The sequence below is a fragment of the Phocoena sinus genome, chromosome 8 (genome assembly GCF_008692025.1).
Source record: "Phocoena sinus isolate mPhoSin1 chromosome 8, mPhoSin1.pri, whole genome shotgun sequence".
NCBI lineage: Eukaryota > Metazoa > Chordata > Mammalia > Artiodactyla > Phocoenidae > Phocoena > Phocoena sinus.
In genome coordinates, this window is record NC_045770.1 from 52,903,095 (window position 1) to 52,925,324 (window position 22,230).

Consider the following 22,230-nt stretch of genomic DNA (forward strand, 5'->3'; position numbering starts at 1 on the left):
TAACTATTCTATCCTAATATATCTTTATTCCATCTACGTTTTTCTTTTTCCCAGTTACATTCATATCAAGTTTTCAAAGTTGTAAGGTTCAGTCTTGACTAAGATACCTATTTCTGAATGATAAGAATAGGGATAATATTTTGGAGACGCAAAGCCAAGGTAGTTTTCATCATGTCCTTTTGCTTGGAGGTCCTCATGAATTGTATCAGGTGTATTTGCTGCTCTGGCAAGAAGACCGTTAAGAATGTATCTATTGCACTTCTAATTTTCTGCGGCTGAAGGTTTAGAGGTTGACTTTGCTAACCTAAGAAGTTGGAAGTGGATGCTATTGACATTGGTTCAATAGCGTCATGTTGGCCTCTCCTTCACTATTCCCCAAACTGCTCCTCCAGCATTCAGTATTCCATCCTTATTTAATTCAGGAAGGAAGTGGGGAGGAGGTGCCAGCCATATCTTTCTTTTTTATTAAGACAACCAAAAGCTTTCCTACAATACCCTGGCAAACTTCCACCTATGTGTTGGTGACCAAAACTGAATCCCTCGGCTACCTGAGGCTGCAAGGCACTGAGGGAAGGTGAGTAGTTGCCTCACCTGGCCCTTAAATGGAGGCAAAGGAGAAGTTTGTGACGATTGGTTGCTAAGGACACAGGGCCAATATCTTCCTCAAGGACTGATATTACTGAGAACAAAGGGTTCACAGCTTAATTCTGAGTTTCAAACTCAGATTGTTCCAAGTTCTTAACAAGACAATAATCTTCATATTCAGATTTATTAGAAGTAAAAAAAAAAAAAAAAAGTTCTCTAAATTATCAAAGTTTTCCATTTCATCCATAGCAATACCAAAGCTTGATCAAGTAAGATAGATGTTTTCAAGGAAATAAATGTCCAAGCAGCAGAAAAGAAATTTAAAGGTTAAGCTAACACCCCCAACCCGCTGGGCCTTGGCTAAGGTTGGGGGAAGAGACGTGATGGAAATGTTGAGGGAAAGTCTAGATAGATCAAGGGATAATCCTATACCATCTGAGCTGATACCTGTAAGTTGGCCCCAGCCTTTCTGTGCCTCAAGAGAAATGTTTGTGCAGGCTCCAGCCTGGTCGCAAAGACACATGTGCTGGCACTGATGGTGTGGGAAGAAATTGTAGCCAGAACCAGATGTTAAATCTAGTTAGACGTGTTAAAAGTAGTTTTCACAATCTCATAAGATAATGCTGGGGTTTCGGGGTGGCATAGTGAAGGGTTAAGAGTCTTGGTAAGCTTCTATCTGGGGCTTCTGAACTGGGTTGAATAGTGTTCCCCCAGAATAATTAATGTCCTTCTGGAACCAGAATGTAACCTTCTTCTTTGGAAATAGATGATATAATTAAGATGAGGTCATCTTAACCTCATCACGAGGCCCAGTTAAGATGGGCGCTTAATGCAATATGCCTGGTATCCTTGTAAGAAGAGGAGAGGACACACAGAGAGTGACACCCACAAAGGGAAGGTGATGCGAAGATACACAGGGAGAACACCATGTGATGACAGAGGCAGAGACTGGGGTTATGCAGCAGCAAGCCAAGGACTGCCGGCCACCGCCAGAAGCTAGGAAGAAATAAGGAAGAGATTCTTCCCTAGAGTCTTCAATGAGGAGAGCATGGCCCTGCCAACCTTGATTTCAAACTTCTAACTTCTAAACTGTGAGAGCTTACGTTTCTGTTGTTCTAAGCCACCTTGTTTGGGGTATTTTGTTATGGCAGCCCTAGGAAACTAAGAAAGCTTACTCTCCCTCTCTACTGCAGTTGGCAACCAGTCATCAGTAAGAACTATTGTTTCTACCTCCAGTGTCTCTCTTCTAACTTCTTCCCCCCTCTGCCCTCTGCTATTTCCCCATTTAAGATCCTCATTTTTTTCTTACTCCTAATGGGTCTCATGGACTCAATTCTCACTCTTCCTAAAATGGCCCTCTGCACTATGCCCAGAAAAATCTTTCTATAACAACGTTTTTGTTTTTTTTTTGCGGTACGCGGGCCTCTCACTGTTGTGGCCTCTCCCGTAGCGGAGCACAGGCTTCGGACGCGCAGGCTCAGCAGCCATGGCTCGCGGGCCCAGCCGCTTCACGGCATGTGGGATCCTCCCAGACCGGGGCACAAACCTGTGTCCCCTGCATCGGCAGGCGGACTCCCAACCGCTGCGCCACCAGGGAAACCCTATAACAATGTTTTTATCATGTGATGTCCTGGTGCAAAACCCTTCAGTGCCTTCTCATTGGCTTCAGTTCAAAATCCAAGCACCTTACTTAATCTGAGTCAATTCATCTTCCACAGGAAGGAGACACCAGGAGAGAATTAGAAATGTAAGAGATGGGTGGAAGGAAATACCTGTGAGGGATAAGAGGAAGAGAAAGTAGCATGGGCTGAGAAAGCTCCAGACTGTGGTGCCAATTTGACACCTGTGTAGGGAGAAGGGAAGAAAGGAGGATTGAGTAGGAAGCACTGGAGACTCTAGGGCAGCTCTAAGAAAGTCATGGCCAGGCCAACTGGAGAGCCCCAGTGCAAAGATTGCCATTTAGAGGAATCCTGTATTGGACAGAAATGGCACAGCTCTTGTACACCTGCCATGCTCAGACACTGCTGGGAGAATCTTTGGGAGAGAAGGCCTCAGTGTGAACCCCAAAGTGTGGCAGCTGGAGGCTGTCAGCTAGCTAATATTCCCTGCAAAAGGTTCTCTCTTGAAGAGAAAACTGAGTGGCTTACTCACAGTGTTGCCCCAAAGTCAAACAAGGGTCTCCATCAGCTGGTCCTTACAAATGTCTCCAAACTCACCTCTCTCAGCTCCATGATATGGACCATGGGTCCAGCTATGAAGCAGCTGGCATGGGTTACATTCTCCTGCTCTGATGTCTGTGTTCATACACTTCTACTCCCCTGGCCACCTAGTTAACCTGGCTAACACTTCCTCCTATATGTCTAGTTCTGTTTACGTGTCTGTTTCCCACCACTAGGCTGTAAGTTTCTTGATGACAGGGGTTTCTTTGTTCATATTTTCATTCCCTACTGAAAACTTCAAGTCCTTTAACTTGGTGAGAGTTCAATAAATGATGGATGGGTTGATGGATGGTTGGATGGATGGAAGAGTGGATAAGAAGACATCTTCTGGAATATCATAAAGTCCCAATGCCAGAGGAAATCTCATAAGTAGCATAGCCACTAATCTTGGCAAAAAAGCCACTAATCTATTTTGGACAGGTGAGAATTTCTGAAACATTTTAACATTGACAGAGATAAAGATTTCTCCAGTCCTGCCAGTGAGTGTATTTCTTAATGTCTAACTTCAATCTCCACTAATGCTGTTGTGGAGCCTAAGAACCAAATTAAGAATAATGCCAGCAGTTTTCAGACAACTTATCACCCTCATTCTAAAGCAGGAGATATATCCATTCTCCTTGAAATTCAAGTCAATGGCTGACCAGCATAATTGTATCTGTCTACACAAGTGACAAAATTAAAATTAATGTATCACCATAGGACAACAATTAGCTTAGTGTGAGTAAGCTGGGTTACTTGTATATTTCTGCTGTCAGAGACAATCATCCCTTGTTTCCACAAATGTCTTCTGCCTCCTTTGAAGTCATCAGTGCCATCAGTAGCTAATAATGTGCTAGAAGTTCCAAAGTAGGCTTGCTTTTTGAAACATCAGCCATGCTCCTGCCCTGGAACCAGCCGCCAATATAAAAGCTAACGAAGGATAATCTTCCTAGATAAACATATAAACAGAATCATGACAAGGAATTTTGTTCATTGTTCTCTGTAAGCATTAGAGGCTATTCCTGAGGACTGTTTCTTCTTTAGCTAGAATCTAGCCCCAGACAATATGCCCAGGTGAGTGCGATCCAGAGGAGGACAGATACATAGAGAAGGTCCAGGACTGTGATTGCATTTGGTTGTGGACACATGGAAGGTACTATTGGGGAACTTTAGAAGTTATGCGGGGCAACTGGGGAGGATGCCATAGAACTAATGAGATTTCATGAGACCTGGATTTGACGTAAAAAAGAAACAAACAATAACAACAACTACAACAACAAAATCAGAGTAAAAAAGCAAATCCTTATTTTAGTCCTAAATTGGTGAGATCTGAGTTATGCTTGCAAAACTTCTGGCTGTTTTAAATGCTGCAAAACATGAGAGCACATTCTCTCTCAACCCCTATTTTTGCAGATCTTCACCCAGTGATGCCACCGCCAGTGGCCAGATGAATAGGGCAACCCACAGCTCCAGCTCCACAATTGGGCAAGATGACATCATCAGAAAGGCTTCTTTTTTTTTTTTTTTTTTAATTTGCGGTACGCGGGCCTCTCACTGTTGCGGCCTCTCCCGTTGCCGAGCACAGGCTCCGGACGCGCAGGCTCAGCGGCCATGGCTCACGGGCCCAGCCGCTCCGCGGCATGTGGGATCTACCCGGACCGGGGCACGAACCCGTGTCGCCTGCATCGGCAGGCGGACTCTCAACCACTGCGCCACCAGGGAAGCCCAGGAAGGCTTCTTAAGCAATTACTGATGAAAAATTGGAACAAGTACAAATTGGTATTATGACATTAGAAGGAAATCAGAAGCACTAGATCTGAGTGAGAGTGCATCTTTTCAAAGGCCCTGCTTTGTGATCAAAGGAAAAATACACAATTCCCTGCTTACAAGTTCTTCAGACACTTTTTTAGATGTTAAATGCATTTCTATGCTCACCAGTTTCCATGATAATTTGTTCTATCTACCTCTTTCTTCCTGCCCTCCCTTCTCTTTCTTTCTTTCCTTCCTTTTTCCCCTTTTCCTTCCTCCTTGTCTCATTCCTTTTTCCTTGCTTTCCTCGTTCCTCTTCAAAATTCCAAGGCTCTATTATTTTGAAAGTAGCAGAAAACCTGCTCTTTTGGTAGAAAATATTTATCAGAATGTATTTCTATAAATGCGTAAATATAGCAATAGACTCCAAGAAGAGGGCTTCGTAGCATCCAGGATAGCCACCAGCCAACTGAGCAGCTGTTGGGTATCTGGCCCTGGGCTATGTGCTGGGGCATGGAAATGAGTAAGAGCTAGTCCATGCTCAGATATTTGTATGTGCAGTGAGATAAGGACTATGTTAGAAGTACACACTGCTATGTTGTGTGTATGGGGAAGGACATAAGAGTTCTAAGAATTACCTCTTGGAAGTGATATTTGAGGAAAACCTGGATTTAATTAAGAGTAATTTGCAAACAGAGAAGAGAGAGTCTTGGACCAATGGAAAAGGTGCAGAGAAGAGAAATAAGTAGTTAAATATAAATAGCTTGGTAAATAAAGAATTGGTAAACCTAGACTGGAAAGGGAGGCGGGGTCCACATCATGAAGATTGTGGTTCCCCTTATAGGCTTGAAATATTCAGTAGGCCATGAGGAATCACTGAAGTCTTTTAAGAATAAGAGTGACTCGTCAAGTTATCATTGTAAAAGGATAACTCTGACAACAGTAGGATGGATGGATGGATGGATGGAGGGGGAAGAGTGTAGCATCTCAGGGGTGCAGTGATACCACTGAAGGAAGTACTACGATAGCCCAAGGAGAGATAATGATGTCAGAAAGAAGCAGCAGATAAAGGATGGAAATAATTTGAGAACTTTCCAGGACTTGATGACCAGTGGATGTGGAGCTGAGAGACGAGAGGATTCTGGTTTGGGGACTGTTTACCATGATGCGAAATTTGGAGTGAGAATAGAGGAGGGAGAGGAAGAAGTTAAATTTTGTCCATGACAAGTATGAAGTACTAGGAGGAAGGCCAAGTGGAGAAGTCTAAAAGGCAATTGTTATTGATCAGCAGCTGAAAAAAGAAGACTAATTAGGAAAAAGAGATTGGGAGTCGTCAGTGTATACCTGGCCTTGAAGCCCTGAGGATAGATGAGTCACTGTGTATGGAAATCATTGCCTTCTTTCATCTCAGGTTAAACACAAACAATTCCCTCTTTCTCATTTTTGGTAATCAGTAACATGTGCTGAGTCCTTAAGAGCCCACAAAGTACTTTCACAAACCCTTATTTTATTTGAATCTTGTCCCTTATACCACTCTCTCTTGTACGTATTATCCCATTTTGCACACTAGGAAAATGAGTTTGAGAGGTCAAGGGGTTTTCTCTGTGTTCACAGCTAGTAAGTGGAAGAGCTAGGACCAAAAAAATCTGGTTCTTTGGCTCTAAGTTCTTGACAAGTTTAAGTGTCATTTGTGTTGGTTTCCCTCCTAACACTGTAAGTTGGCAGAAGTATCTTGTGTAGCACTGAGTTATGCCTAGCACAATGTCTGGCACATAACAAACACTCAATAAACAGTCATATCATTTCTTGTCATTATTTTAAAACTGTATCCCTTAGCTAATTTCCTCTACATTTATTTTATATTGAACAGTTTCACAGCTCAAAGGGATAGTAGCCTGATTTAAACGAGTTGCTTTTTCCTCTGTGTGTAGATGACATGTTTTATTCTTTTATTACAGAACTTGACGTACGGAATTGTGATTATTTGTCTGTGTTTCTGCATTAAACTGTGAGCTTCTGGAAGGAAAGGGGACTTAACCTCTCATTTGCTTAATTAAGGGATTGTCAATGGCCATGCCCCTCCCTCACCCATTCCTGTCCACAGGCACTCTGATACTCTCTTCTGAAACTTGTATAAGCCTCTATTGTAGTAATTAGATATTAGAGTATAACCGTCTGCTTGCACCTCCCCTACAGGACTGTGAGTTCCTCGAGACAGAGATCTTGCCATTTTATATCTACATCTCCAGTGCTGAGGTGTAAACAAACAACTATATGGCAGCAAGGTCATTACTGCCATGAACACCTGTGCCTGGGATGAAATCAATACTTATTCATTGAATAAATGAATGAGCAAATACAAGATACATTTAGTTCTAAAATATCAGAATGAGGACTTTAGAAACTATTTTGTTCCTCTTCTTCATTTGAGATGAGGAATATACGACCTAGCAAAGATAAGAAGATAATATTGCAAGGTCCCTCACGTCTGGTCAGTGGCTCCAACACTCTTCCCGCTACAGTATGTAGAGGGTGAACCGAGGCATAAGAAACCGAAAGGGAAGAAGTGCATATTAAAAATGTTCTATCCCTGCAGCACCTCACAGCGTATACAGAGAAGGGGGGAAAGCGAATGTACAGTGTGGCCATTATTGTCAATTAAGCCAAGGTGAGCGAATAAACGAATTCATCATTTTATGTTGAGGCAGGCTTGGGCTGAAAGAGAGGCTTGAGGCTTTAAATGCTTCTCCAAGATGCATATCATTATAGCAACAACAACAACAAAACCCAAACAGCTTTCAGTGTTTACGTTTCAACTAGAATCAGAGGGGATATTTAAATATTACAAGTACCAGCAATGCCATCAGCAATTACAGGCTGGCTTTCTTGCCTCGTCCTTGAGGCTCTTGGGAGGTGGAACTTCCAGAGCCAGAAAAATTAATAACAGTAGCCCTCAAAACAGTGCATTAAGCGCTCAGTACATGCCAAGCAGCATCACTAATTCAACCTTACAATGACCGGATGGAATAATATTATCTCTGTTTCACATTTGAGGGAACTGAGAGCCAGTTTACCCTTGGTCACACAGTTGGTAAATGCGGAGCAGCAGGATTTACTCCTACATATTTCTGCTTTCAAACCCACACTGTAGACCACCCTAATGATGCTCCAGCATTCCTGCCTGCCAGAAACCCAGTTCACTGGCAGAAATGCCAGCTTCTTTCTTTTTGCAAAGGGACCATTGATATATGTTTCAAGTTTCTGGGAAGGCCGCTAGGCAGTTTGGACATAGAAACATTTTGGGGGATATTAGGAAAGGGAAGAGAAAAGAATGAAAAATGATCCACAAGTCACATCTATGTCTCTGGTAATTAAGAACAAGGTAATAATTAACTTTTAGTGGAGAACTTTGCAGCCTCTGAAGGAGGGGCTATCCAAATTAGAATCCCATTTCATCCTCACAGTGAACTGGGAACAAGACAGAATGGGCCTTCTTTCCCCATTCCAGATAAGAGAAACCTGAAGTTAGTGGATTTAACATCTTGCCTAGCTTGAGCTAATATAAATGGGACTTGACCTCAAGTCTTTTGGACCCACAGACCATACTCACTCATTTCTGCTACCCAGAACATTCCCTTCCTGGTGTTAAGGAAAGAAAAAGAAACATTAGTGCATATTGAATATCATTTATCTGACAAGGGCTTGACTGACCCACATTCCACCGGGTATCCCATTGAACGATCTCAAGTCTCTTATAGTCCCTGTCTTACGGGTGAGGAAACAGCTCATAGCCACTGCACTCTGCTTCTCCAGCAGTCAGCTTCTCCTTTCCATCAAAACAGTGCACAGCAGGTAGCTGTTCACTTCTCATGGGAAACACCCAGGACTCTGGAGTTGGGCATGGTAAATGGAACCATTGGGATTTCCTTTCAGAGCTGTCTTTAGGAACAGTCTGTTCCCTGCTTCTGTCTATACCTTTAAAACTTTATTCTCCTCCTACTTCTTCCATTTCTGCAGATAGTATTTTTAGTATCTCCATTTTATAGAAGATGGTCAGCAGGTGTGCAGCAAAGTCAGGGTTCATGCCCCAAAGTCCACGGTTTTTCTTGTATACTATAAAAGCCAAATGATTATCAGAAGAATGCCTGATAACCACAGCAATGGAGCTATTGAATGATAGATATTTGAATGCCACTGAAGAAAGTTTTATCCACGCTTAGAAGGCAATAGAATAATCCTAGTTGCTCTTAATATTTACCTTTTCTGAGTTCAGAAAAATCTACCTTTACTGAGTTCAGTTTCTTGACTCTCTTCCCAGATCAGGGTATAATTTATCCTGATGGGATTCTGACATTTCACAATCACTCTACATGCTTAAATAAAGAAATCGGTGACTAATATTAGTTAAGTCAGTGTAGCTGCTCTAACAGGAACCTCCACATCTTAACATAGTAGTTTATTTCTCCCATAGGTAAAATGCAAAGAGTACTAAGTGGTGATTCTCCTCTAAGTAGTGATTCAGGGACTCAGGCTCCTGTTATTTTGTTCAACATGTGGCTTTCAAGGTCACCATGTCCATTCGCCTGAAGCCAGAAGAAGAAGAAAGAACGAGGATGATAGGATTTTGATGGTCCAGCTTAGAAGTGGCACACTGCTCTAGGCACGTTCCGTTGGCTGAAACTCAGTCACATGCCCACATCTAGCTGCAAGGAAGTCTGAGAAATGTACTCTAGTTGTGTGCTCAGGAATATGAGGCTATGCTCCAGTGAACATAACCTTCCTCAAGCATGTTGAACTTGGGTGAGTCTGTTACAGTTTCCTTTCTTCAGTCAAGGTTCAATCAGATTTTCTGGAGGATAAGCTCACTTCTTCATAAGCCATCTACTAATGTATCGCTTTCCTTTCTGCAGGTCCCTAATCTCATCACCACACTGTTCCCTCTGTAATCCACGAGTTTGTCCCTGAAACTTTCTAGTTAGAGAATTTGTGGAAACTTCATGGGCACAAGAAGAAAAAAAGAAAATTTTAATGTATATGAATAATTTCTCTCTTTTATAAAAATTTTATCGAAATATAGTTGGCTTACAGTGTTGTGTTAGTTTCACTTACGCAGCACAGTGATCACATTCTCTTCCATTATAGGTTGTTACAAGATACTCAGTACAGTTCCCTGTGCTCTACAGTAGGTCCTTGTTGGTTACCTATTTTTTATATAGTAGTGTGTATATGTTAATCCCAAACTCCTAATTTATCCCTTCCCCCACCTTTCCCCTTTGGTAACCATGAGTTTGTTTTCTATGTCTGTGAGTCTATTTCTGTTTTGTAAATAAGTTAATTTGTATTTTTATATTCCACGTACAAGTGGTATCATATGATATTTGTCTTTCTCTGTCCGACTTTCTTCACTTAGCCTGATGCTCTCTAGGTCGATCCGTGTTGCCGCAAATGGCATGATCTCATTCTTTTTTATGGCTGATATTCCATTGTATACACATACCACATCTTTACCCATTCATCTGTCGATGGGCACTGAGGTTGCTTCCATGTCTTGACTATTGTGAATAGTGCTGCTGTGAACGTTGGGGTGCATGTATGTTTTCGAATTATGGTTTTCTCCAGATATATGCCCAGGAGAAGAATTTTAGTAGTATAAAATGGCAGAAAGTGGAACAGGTGTATTTATTCTATACACTTACATTTGCCAGAAATGTAAGATTTTCTTTTTTTTTTTTTAAGTGATCAGAGCAACCTTTATTACCAAGAGTAACCAGAAGGAAAGTTTTTTTGGCTGCATTTGGTCTTCGTTGCTGTGCGAGGGCTTTCTCTAGTTGCAGCGAGTGGGGACTATTCTTCATTGCTGTGCACAGGCTTCTCATTACGGTATCTTCTTTTGTTGCGGAGCACAGGCTCTAGGCACGCAGGCTTCAGTAGTTGCAGCACGTGGGTCCTAGAGCACAGGGGCTTCAGTAGTTGCAGCACATGGGCTCAGCAGTTGCGGCACACAGGCTCTAGGGTGCATGGGCTTCAGTAATTGTGGCACACGGGCTCAGTAGTTGTGGCTCACGGGCTCTAGAGCACAGACTCAGTAGTTGTGGTGCACAGGCTTAGTTGCTCCGTGGTATGGGGGATCTTCCTGGACAAGGGATCGAACCTATGTCCTCTGCATTGGCAGGCGGATTCTTAACTACTGCACCACCAGGGACGTCCCTGTAAGATTTTCTAATGTTAGATTTTTCTAATATTAGATTAAATGTGACTTTGATGTCATCCCACCAAACAGGAAAGTCAGCCCAGTCATTTTGAGGGTTTCCTCTCCCCTCTCACCTGCTCTCTACTGTCTTTACTCTGGACCATTACAGATGCTTTCTAATAGGCTTCTTGCTGGAATCTTGCCACACTTAGGTCCATCTTTTAAACTGCAGCTAGAGGAAGATCCCCTTATCAAAAGCCTTTACCCTCCTTATCTCCCCAGATTATCTCCTGCATCTTCCTGCCTTGCACTTTATGTTCTAGTAATACCTGCTTGTACCCCCCATCTTCCATGCCTTTGCTTATGCTGTTCCCTCGCTAGGCATGACCTTCCCATATGTCTTCTTTTGCCTAAGGTAAAGACATTGCACCATGGTGACTAGAAATTCTGTCGTCAGATTGCTGGAGTTCAGATTCTGGATCTACCACTTACTAGTTATTTGACCCTAGCTAAACCATTTAACCTTTTCATCCTGTGATTCTATCATCTCTGAAATGAAGATACAATGCATACTTTTTAATGTTTACATGGTGATTTCATGAGCCAAGACATGTAAAAACACTTAGGTTACTGCTTTGCACACATTTAGTGCTCAATAAACCTGTATTATTATGTCAATATTAACTCTTACTCAACCTGCAAGACTGTATGAGACATCATCTCATTCAAGAAGTCTTCACTGAATTTTCATCTCCCGGCTCTTATGCCATGCAGCTCTATTAGGTGGTGGAGCCAGGCCTCAACCCCAGATCTGTCTGACTTAAAGCCAGTGCACAGAAGGCTTCCCAAGAACAGAGCTAGGCTGGCCTTAGCACCCTCTAATGAAGAAGATACTGGCTGCCCAGTGTGTGGAAAACTAGCCTGGCTTAAAAGCACAAAGTCATGGGCAAAGACTATAGGTTTGGGAACACTGTCCAGAGGTGATGCATGCTTACATCCAAATAAGCCAGAGGTCACTTCCTGAAGCTAGATTTGACCTAAAAGTCAGTTTTATTTGACTCATAAAGGTTTTTAAATTTATTCATTCTCTATTAAACAATCAGGCAATATCACACAAGGTGTTATTTATTTATTTTTTTACATTTTCCTAACTTTATTAGGGAAAAAAACAAAAGCAACTGGGTACACTTCAGAGCTGATTTATGTTTATGAGTCTTGCTGGTCTCCTACTTGGTAATGGCAGAAAAGCTCCCAAGACCTAGGTCAGGAAGTAACTGAGATTTGTTCTAATTTTCAGTGATGTTTTCCAACTCCTGGTGTTTTCTATCTCTTTCTTCACTTGACTTTCTTTCTTTCTTTCTTTCTTTCTTTTATTTATTTATTTTTTTTTGCGGTTCGCGGGCCTCTCGCTGTTGTGGCCTCTGCCGTTGCGGAGCACAGGCTCCGCACACGCAGGCTCAGCGGCCATGGCTCACGCGGCCCAGCCGCTCCGCGGCATGTGGGATCCTCCCAGTCCGGGGCACGAACCCGCGTCCCCTGCATCGGCAGGCGGACCCCCAACCACTGCGCCACCAGGGAAGCCCGACTTTCTTTATTTTTTTATTAATTTTTAAAAACTGAAATACGGTTATGTATTTAGTTAGTTTATGTTAGTTTCAGGTGTGCTCCATAGTAATCTGACATTTGCATACATTATGAAGTGATCACCATGATAAGTCTAGTAATCATCTGTCCACATACAAAGTTATTACAATATTGTTGACCCTATTCGTTAAGCAAGATCACACAAGGTTTTAGATTTCCAGTGTCTCTTGAGAAAGCCAGAAGGTTTGGCAACACTAAACCCTCCACTGGTTAGAGCTGAGAAGCAGCTGCCTCTTTGAATAGCGTGTGTTTTCTCCATATCTCTACAGCCCCCTCCATTCCCTCTTGTATCCCCGATTTAGTTCTGCTGGGGTCATTAATACTTCCTGTCTGGCCCTCTTCAGCATTTGAATTTGAGACCCACAGAAATAGACCGATAATACACAGTATATACAAAACACTAAAAAGTCTCCAGGTGTTCCTGCTTCTTAATAAAATGTCTAGTTATGCTATTTTTACTGTTACACTTCAGAAATGGCTATATATGAATATAAAACACATGCAAAATAAAATGCCAGTTTTAGCTCTGGGGGTTTCAATAAAAGTGATACATTTTTAACCCAGCACTTTCAAAAATGTCATCAGCTGTTTCAAGGTTCACATACAGTTAAGGCAGCCTGTCAAATGCAAGCCCCTCCTTTCACCCTCAGCCCTCCCTGTTCCTCTGACCTCATTTGCTGATAGTATAATTTGTCTTACAACCCTACATAAGTTGACTACGTAAGTAATTTCCCCCTAATGCTGTTTTCCCATGAACCATGTGCAAGTAAATTGCTGATTTTCTTTCCCCAATGTAGAGCAGAGGTCACCATGCCTTCCTGTGCAATTTCAAGGCAGAGCAAGTAGTTCTCTCTGTAACTTCCTTAAATGAGAACACAAGTGCTTTTTCCAACTATACTTTAATGCCACCTCTGTCGGCTGTTCCCATCCAGTTTACCGGAGCCAGCCATTTATCTGCGACCAGAAGGGGAAACTCATTGGGGTGATGAATCCATGTTCTCAGGTGACCTGTACCCCTGGAGTAGGGTGACCCGCTTCATAGGAGGAAAGGAAGAGACAGGGGACAACCACCTTTCCATTCAGTGAGTGAAGGAGACATATTGCAGGGAGACATTGGGCTGGGTCATCTCCCAGCAAAATTGTGAATCTGATGTAGAGTGTGTGTGTGTGTGTGTGTGTGTGTGTGTGTGTGTGTGTGTGTGTGTTTATGTTTTTTATACAGCAGGTTCTTATTAGTTATCCATTTTATACATATTAGTGTATATATGTCAATCCAAATCTCCCAATTCATCCCACCACCAGCACCCCCCACCACTTTCCCCCCTTGGTGTCCATAGTTTGTTCTCTACATCTGTGTCTCTATTTCTGCCCTGCAAACTGGTTCATCTGTACCATTTTTCTAGAATCCACATATATGTGTTAATATACGATATTTGTTTTTCTCCTTCTGACTTACTTCACTCTGTATGACAGTCTCTAGATCCATCCACATCTCCACAAATGACCCGATTTTGTTCCTTTTTATGGCTGAGTAATATTCCATGGTATATATGTACCACATCTTCTTTATCCATTCATCTGTCAGTGGGCATTTAGGTTGCTTCCATGACCTGGCTATTGTAAATAGTACTGCAGTGAACATTGGGGCGCATGTGTCTTTTCGAATTACGGTTTTCTCTGGAGATATGCCTAGGAATGGATTTGCTGGGTCATATGGTAGCTCTATTTTTAGCTTTTTAAGGAACCTCCATACTGTTCTCCATAGTGGCTGTATCAAATTACATTCCCACCAACAGTGCAAGAGGGTTCCCTTTTCTCCACACCCTCTCCAGCATTTGTTGTTTGTAGATTTTCTGATGATGCCCATTTTAACTGGTGTGAGGTGATACCTCATTGTAGTTTTGATTTGCATTTCTCTAATAATTAGTGATGTTGAGCAGCTTTTCATGTGCCTCTTGGCCATCTGTATGTATGTCTTCTTTAGAGAAATGTCTGTTTAGATCTTCTGCCCATTTTTGGATTGGGTTGTTTGTTTTTTTAATGTTGAGATGCATGAGCTGTTTATATATTTTGGAGATTAATCTTTTGTTGATTCATTTACAAGTATTTTCTCCCATTCTGAGGGTTATCTTTTCATCTTGTTTGTAGTTTCCTTTGCTTTGCAAAAGGTTTTAAGTTTAATTAGGTCCCATTTGTTTATTTTTGTTTTTATTTCCATTACTCTAGAAGGTGGATGAAAAAAGATCTTGCTGTGATTTATGTCAAATAGTGTTCTTCCTATGTTTTCCTCTAAGAGTTTTATAGTGTCTGGTCTTACATTTAGGTCTCTAATCCATTTTGAGTTTATTTTGGGGTATGGTGTTAAGGAGTGTTCTACTTTCATTCTTTTACAGGTAGCTGTCCAGTTTTCCCAGCACCACTTATTGAAGAGACTGTCTTTTCTCCATTGTATATCTTTGCCTCCTTTGTCATAGATTAGTTGACCATAGAAGCGTGGGTTTATCTCTGGGCTTTCTATCCTGTTCCATTGATCTATGTTTCTGTTTTTGTGCCAGTACCATATTGTCTTGACTACTGTAGCTTTGTAGTAGAGTCTTAAGTCAGGGAGTATGATTCCCCTAGCTCTGTTTTTTTTCCCTCAAGACTGCTTTGGCTATTCGGGGTCTTTTGCATCTCCATACAAATTTTAAGATATTTTGTTCTAGCTCTATAAAAAGTGCCACTGGTACTTTTGATAGGGATTGCATTGAATCTGTAGATTGCTTTGGAAAGTATAGTCATTTTCACAGTATTGATTCTTCCAATTCAAGCACATGGTAAATCTCTCAATCTGTTTGTGCCATCTTTGATTTCTTTCATCAGTGTCTTATAGTTTTCTGCATACAGGTCTTTTGTCTCCTTAGGTGGGTTTATTCCTAGGTATTTTATTCTTTTTGTTGCAATGGTAAATGGGATAGTTTCCTTAATTTCTCTTCCAGATTTTTCATCATTAGTGTATAGGAATGCAAGAGATTTCTGTGCATTAATTTTGTATCCTGCAGCTTTACCACATTCATTGATTAGCTCTAGTAGTTTTCTGGTAGAGTCTTTAGGATCCTCTATGTATAGTATCATGTCATCTGCAAACAGTGACAGTTTTACTTCTTCTTTTCCAATTTGTATTCCTTTTATTTCTTTTTCTTCTCTGATTGCTGTGGCTAGGACTTCCAAAACTATGTTGAATAATAGTGGCGAGAGTGGATATCCTTGTCTTGTTCCTGATCTTAGATGAAATGCTTTCAGTTTTTCACCGTTGAGAATGATGTTTGCTGTGGTTTTGTCATACATAAGGTAGGTTCCCTCTGTGCCCACTTTCTGGAGAGTTTTTATCATAAATGGATGTTGAATTTTGTCAAAAGCGTCTTTTGCATCTAATGAGATGATCATATGGTTTTTCTCCTTCAATTTGTTAATATGGTGTATCACACTGATTTGCGTATATTGAAGAATCCTTGCATCCCTGGGATAAATCCCACTTGATCATGGTGTATGATCCTTTTAATATGTTCTTGGATTCTGTTTGCTAGTATTTTTTTGAGGATATTTGCATTATATTTATCAGTGATATCGGTCTGTAATTTTCTTTTTATGTAGTATCTTTGTCTGGTTTTGGTATCAGGGTGATGGTGGCCTCGTAGAATGAGTTTGGGAGTGTTCCTTCCTCTGTAACTTTTTTGGAAGAGTTTGAGAAGGATGGGTGTTAGCTCTTCTCTAAATGTTTGATAGAATTCATCTGTGAAGCCATCTGGTTCTGGACTTTGGTTTGTTGGAAGATTTTTAATCACAGTTTCAATTTCATTACTTGTGATTGGTCTGTTTGTATTTTCTTTTTCTTCCTGGTTCAGTCTTGGAAGCTTATACCTTTCTAAAAATTTGTCCATTTCTTCCAGGTTGTCCATTTTATTGGCATAGAGCTGCTTGTAGTAGTCTCTTAGTATGCTTTGTATTCTGCGGTGTCTGTTGTAACTTCTCCTTTTTCATTTCTAATTTTATTGATTTGAGTCCTCTCCCTCTTTTTCTTGATAAGTCTGGCTAATAGTTTATCAATTTTGTTTATCTTCTCAAAGAAGCAGCTTTTAGTTTTATTGATCTTTGCTATTGTTTTGTTTCTATTTCATTTATTTCTGCTCTGATCTTTATGATTTCTTTCCTTCTACTAACTGGGTTTTGTTTGTTCTTCTTTCTCTAGTTTCTTTAGGTGTCAAGTTAGATTGTTTATATGAGAGTTTTCTTGTTTCTTGAGGTAGGCTTTTATTGCTATGAACTTCCCATAAACTTCCCTCTTAGAACTGCTTTTGCTGCATCCCATAGGTTTTGGATTGTCGTGTTTTCGTTGTCATTTGTCTCTAGGTATTTTTTGGTTTCCTCTTTGATTTCTTCAGTGATCTCTTGGTTATTTAGTAATGTATTGTTTACCCTCCATGTGTTTGTGTTTTTTATGATTTTTCCCTGTAATTGATTTCTAGTCTCATAGCATTGTGGTCAGAAAAGCTGCTTGATATGATTTCAGTTTTCTTAAATTTACTGAGGCTTGATTTGTGACACAAGATGTGATGTATCCTGGAGAATGTTCCGTGCGCACTCGAGAAGCAAGTGTAATCTGCTGTTTTTGGATGGAATGTCCTATAAATATCAATTAAATCTATCTGGTCTATTGTGTCATATAAAGCTTGTGTTTCCTTATTAAGTTTCTGTTTGGATCATCTGTCCATTGGTGTAAGTGAGGTGTTAAAATCCCCCACTGATACTGTGTTACTGTCGGTTTCCTCTTTTATAGCTGTTAGCAGATGCCTTATGTATTGAGGTGCTCCTATGTTGGGTGCATATATATTTATAATTGTTATATCTTCTTCTTGGATTGATCCCTTGATCATTATGTAGTGTCCTTCCTTGTCTGTTGTAACATTCTTTATTTTAAAGTCTATTTTATCTGATATGAGTATTGCTATTCCAGCTTTCTTTTGATTTCCATTTGCATGGAATATCTTTTTCCCTCTCCTCACTTTCAGTCTGTTTGTGTCTGTAGGTCTGAAGTGAGTCTCTTGTAGACAGCATATATATGTGTCTTGTTTTTGTATCCATTCAGCAAGCCTGTGTCTTTTGGTTGGAGCATTTAATCCATTCACTTTCAAGATAATTATCGATATGTATGGTCCTATTACCATTTTCTTAATTGTTTTGGGTTTGTTTTTGTAGGTCCTTTTCTTCTCTTGTGTTTCCCACGTAGAGACGTTCCTTCAGCATTTGTTGTAGAGCTGGTTTGGTGGTGCTGAATTCTCTTAGCTTTTGCTTGTCTGTAAAGCTTTTGATTTCTCTGTTGAATCTGAATGAGATCCTTGCCGGGTAGAGTAATCTTGGTTGTAGATTCTTCCCTTTCATCACTTTAAATGTATCATGTCATTCCCTTCTGGCTTGCAGAGTTTCTGCTGAGAAATCAGCTGTTAACCTTACGGGAGTTCCCTTGTATGTTACTTGTCATTTTTCCCTTGTTGCTTTCAGTAACTTTTCTTTGTCTTTAATTTTTGCCAATTTGATTACTATGTGTCTCAGTGTGTTTCTCCTTGGGTTTATCCTGCCTGGGACTCTCTTCACTTCCTGGACTTGGGTGGCTATTTCCTTTCCCATGTTAGGGAAGTTTTTGACTATCATCTCTTCAAATATTTTCTCGGGTCCTTTCGCTCTCTCTTCTCCTCCTGGGACCCCTATAATGTGAATGTTGCATTTAATGTTGTCCCAGAGGCCTCTTAGGCTGTCTTCATTTCTTTTCATTCTTTTTTCTTTATTCTGTTCCATGGCAGTGAATTCCACCATTCTGTCTTCAGGTCACGTATCCGTTCTTCTGCCTCAGTTATTCTGGTATTGATTCCTTCTAGTGTGTTTTTCATTTCAGTTATTGTATTGTTCATCTCTGTTTGTTTGTCATTTAATTCTTCTAGGTCTTTATTAAACATTTCTTGCATCTTCCCCGATCTTTGCCTCCATTCTTTTTTTTTTTTTTTTTTTTTTTTTTTTTTTTTTTTTTTTTTTGCGGTACGCGGGCCTCTCACCGCCGTGGCCTCTCCCGCCGCGGAGCACAGGCTCCAGACGCGCAGGCCCAGCGGCCACGGCCCACGGGCCCAGACGCTCCGCGGCACGCGGGATCCTCCCGGACCGGGGCACGAACCCGCGTCCCCTGCACCGGCAGGCGGACTCCCAACCACTGCGCCACCAGGGAAGCCCTGCCTCCATTCTTTTAACGAGGTCCTGGATCATCTTCACTATCATTATTCTGAATTCTTTTTCTGGAAGGTGGCCCATCTCCACTTCATTTAGTTGTTTTTCTAGGGTTTTATCTTGTTCCTTCATCTGGTACATAGCCCTCTGCCTTTTCATCTTGTCTATCTTTCTGTGATTGTGGTTTTTTGTTCCACAGGCTCCAGGATTGTAGTTCTTCTTTCTTCTGCTGTCTACCCTCTGGTGGATGAGGCTATCTAAGAGGCTTGTGCAAGTTTCCTGATCTGTGTGTGTGTTTTATTCATTCATATTTTCCTCAGTATTTTTATTTAACAGCTACTGTGTGTAAGGGAACATAGCTGGTACTATGCCAAGCCTTTTATGTGTATTAACATTTAATTTTAACAGAAATCGTATGTTATATATTCTCTTATTATTTCAATCTGAAAAAGAGGAAATCAAGACTTAGAGAGGTTAAACAATCTGCCCAAAATCACACAGCTCTTAAGTGGTACGAAAGGAATTTGCACACTCGCAAGCTGACATAGATGCCTCCAATCTTAGCCACTCTACTTTCCCTCTCCATTTGTGCCCTTAGGCATTTATAAAAGATAAGTGTCCCTGGTCCCAGGTTGCTGGGTGCATTGCCAGTGTACTAAGAGTGTGAGAATTCCTCGCCTCTCCCCTTCTCTCAGTAGACCTTAGGGTCTGTATTCACCTTTTTGCCCCAGCCCCTTTCTCCCCAACCAAAACTTGCCTCTTATCCTGCTCTGAGTACACTGAAAGCTTCCTATGAATCGAAGTCATGAGTGCTGTTGATAAGGTCACTGTTAGCAGCCCATCGGAATTTAATAGAGGATCACGTTAATTCACATCAGCCAAGCACTTTCCTGTTCACCCTCGCTTACATTTTTGATTCTTGCAGCCTCTTTGTTAGGTGGGAATTATTATTATTAATATTCTACCAGAAAAGATTTGACATAGAAGTAAAGTGACTTGCAAGACCAGGGTACTTGGGGAAGCCACCAGTTTTTAGGTTCGAAGAAAAATATCATCTCATTCAGAAATGATCTTCATGAGAAAGGCTGTCCTGTCACCGTCCAATCATTACTCATTTTGATGATCTAATACTTCAGAAGGGTAACGGCCTTTCATTCCATGAGCTCAGTAGCTTCTGGATCACAAGGTGGGCATGTTAGATACATCAAGGTAATCTCCGAACATGCTGGGGCTTTTCCCTGTTGTTTGCCTCCGTCTGTCTGCTATTCTTCTTTCTTTCCTTCTTCCTCCCACCTTCCCTTCCTTTCTCTGACGGAATTCAAAGTCCAACCTTTGCTGGAAGGAACAAGTGTAATGTTGTAGGAAAGAGCATGAGTGTTTGGATTCAGGTGGGTGCAGGTCTGACTCCTGGTTCGGCTGAGCACTAGCTACAGACACTAACCTCTGAGCCTCTAAAACAGTGGCTCTGAAAGTGTGGTCCCCGACCCAGCAGCAGCATCACCTGGGATCTTGTTAGCGAGGCAAATACATAGGCCCCATGGCACACCTAATGGTCTTGTTAGAAATGAAAATACTGGGCCCTACCTCAGACTTCAAAATCTTCTGGGTGGAGAACTCAGCAATCTATAGATTAACAAGCCCTCCAGGTGTTTGTGATAAACACTAAAATGTGAGAATCACAGGCCCTAAGAGATGTTCCATCAGATGTGTATAATAATCCTTGTATCACGAAGGTTTTTTTTGAGGGTTAAGTAAGATAATGCAAATGATGTGCATGCAAGATTCCTGCCCCATAAGAGATGCTAAAATAATGGTAGTTTTTAGTAGTGGTTGGAATAGACAGGTAATAATGGGACATTAAATGCATTCTATAGGGTGTCAGAGCTCCCAGTACATCATGTGTGTAAGTAAATGTTAGCTCACCTCTTTAAGCCCCCAAACCCACTTCACACTGCTGCCCCAACACAGATGCTCAGAGACCAATGAAAAGTTTGTTTCTTCCCTAAGTTTCTTTTCCTTTTTGATTCTCAGCCCTGCAATGCTGTCAGATCCTAGTGACTAGGTCAGGACTCACAATCATCTCCATGTGTGCCTAGTTACTTTGGTTTTGCAAAACATAATCCTTAAGGAAAATCTGACTATATCCTGGTGCAAGGAGTCTGGCCAGCAACACCGCGTCAGAGAAGAAAATCTAGAACTCTTGTGATGCAGGCCACATATTTCCATGGCATTCACCAAATAAATGGCTTCCCAGGGGAGGGCAGAAAAAACAATGAAACAAAGTAACCTATGGGATTTGAGGGGCACTAGATGAGAAAAATCATACGGTGGATAACATTGCCAATAAACCATGCACAATCTAAATCTTAAGAAATATTTTTAATATTTATATTTTAAGCCCCCTTATGGCCTGATGATCTACAAAAGATTTTCATAATCCACATCTCATTGGACTCTCACAGGGTCCAGAAATGGAGAAATATTCTGTATTAATATTTTACAAAAAAGAAATCAGAGAAAAGGTACCTAATTCAACGAAGACCACATGGCTGTCATAGGGTCAAGAATGAAACAGTTACATCTCTAGGTTCTGTTTGGAATAACCTCTGCAATTATCTCCTGACTCTAGTCTGACTAGATCCTTCAGGAGCAAACTTAAAAAATTCTACTTCCTCCTCAATACCCCACCTAGTGTATTTAGCACAGGGCGTCTGTCTTTCCTCTCAATGTACAGAGGTTTCATTCCCTCTCTTTATGTATTAATTCTTTCATTCCTGCAGCAAATACTTATGGAATGCCAAGTATGACTGAAGTTCTGTTCTAGGCACTGAGGCTGTGTAGAGTTGACATGCTGGTGCAAGAAATGGACATTAAATATGTAATGTACAGAAAATTACATGGCGATGTATGTCATTACAGTACATGGTACGTGCTATGGAGGAGAAGCAACATGCTAGAAAGGGAAGTAATAGAGGTCCACTTGTTTTTAAAAAAAATTTTATTGAAGTATAGTTGATTTACAATATTGTATTAGTTTCAGGTATACAGAAAAGTGATTCAGATATTTATATATATTTATATATATATATATATTTTCAATTATTTTCCATTATAGGTTATTATAAGATATTGAATATGTGCTATACAGTTAAGTCCTTGTTGTTTATCTATTTTATATATAGTAGTGTGTATCTGTTAATCCCATACTGCTAATTTAGCCCTCTCCTCCCTTTCCTCTTTGGTAACCATAAATTTGTTTTCTATGTCTATGAGCCTATTTCTGTATTGCAAATAAGTTCATTTTACTCTTTTTTAGGTTCCATATATAAGTGATATCATATGATACTTGTCTTTCGGTGTCTGACTTACTTCACTTAGTATGAAAATCTCTGGATCCATCCATGTTGCTACAATGGCATGATCTCGTTCTTTTTTATGGCTGAGTAGTATTCCATTGTATATGTGTATATCACATCTTCTTTATCCATTCATCTGTTGATGAGCACTTAGGTTGTTTCCATGTCTTGGCTATTGTAAATAGTGCTGATATGAACATTGAGGTACACGTATCTTTTTGAATTAGGGTTTTTGTCTTTTCTGGATGTTTGCCCA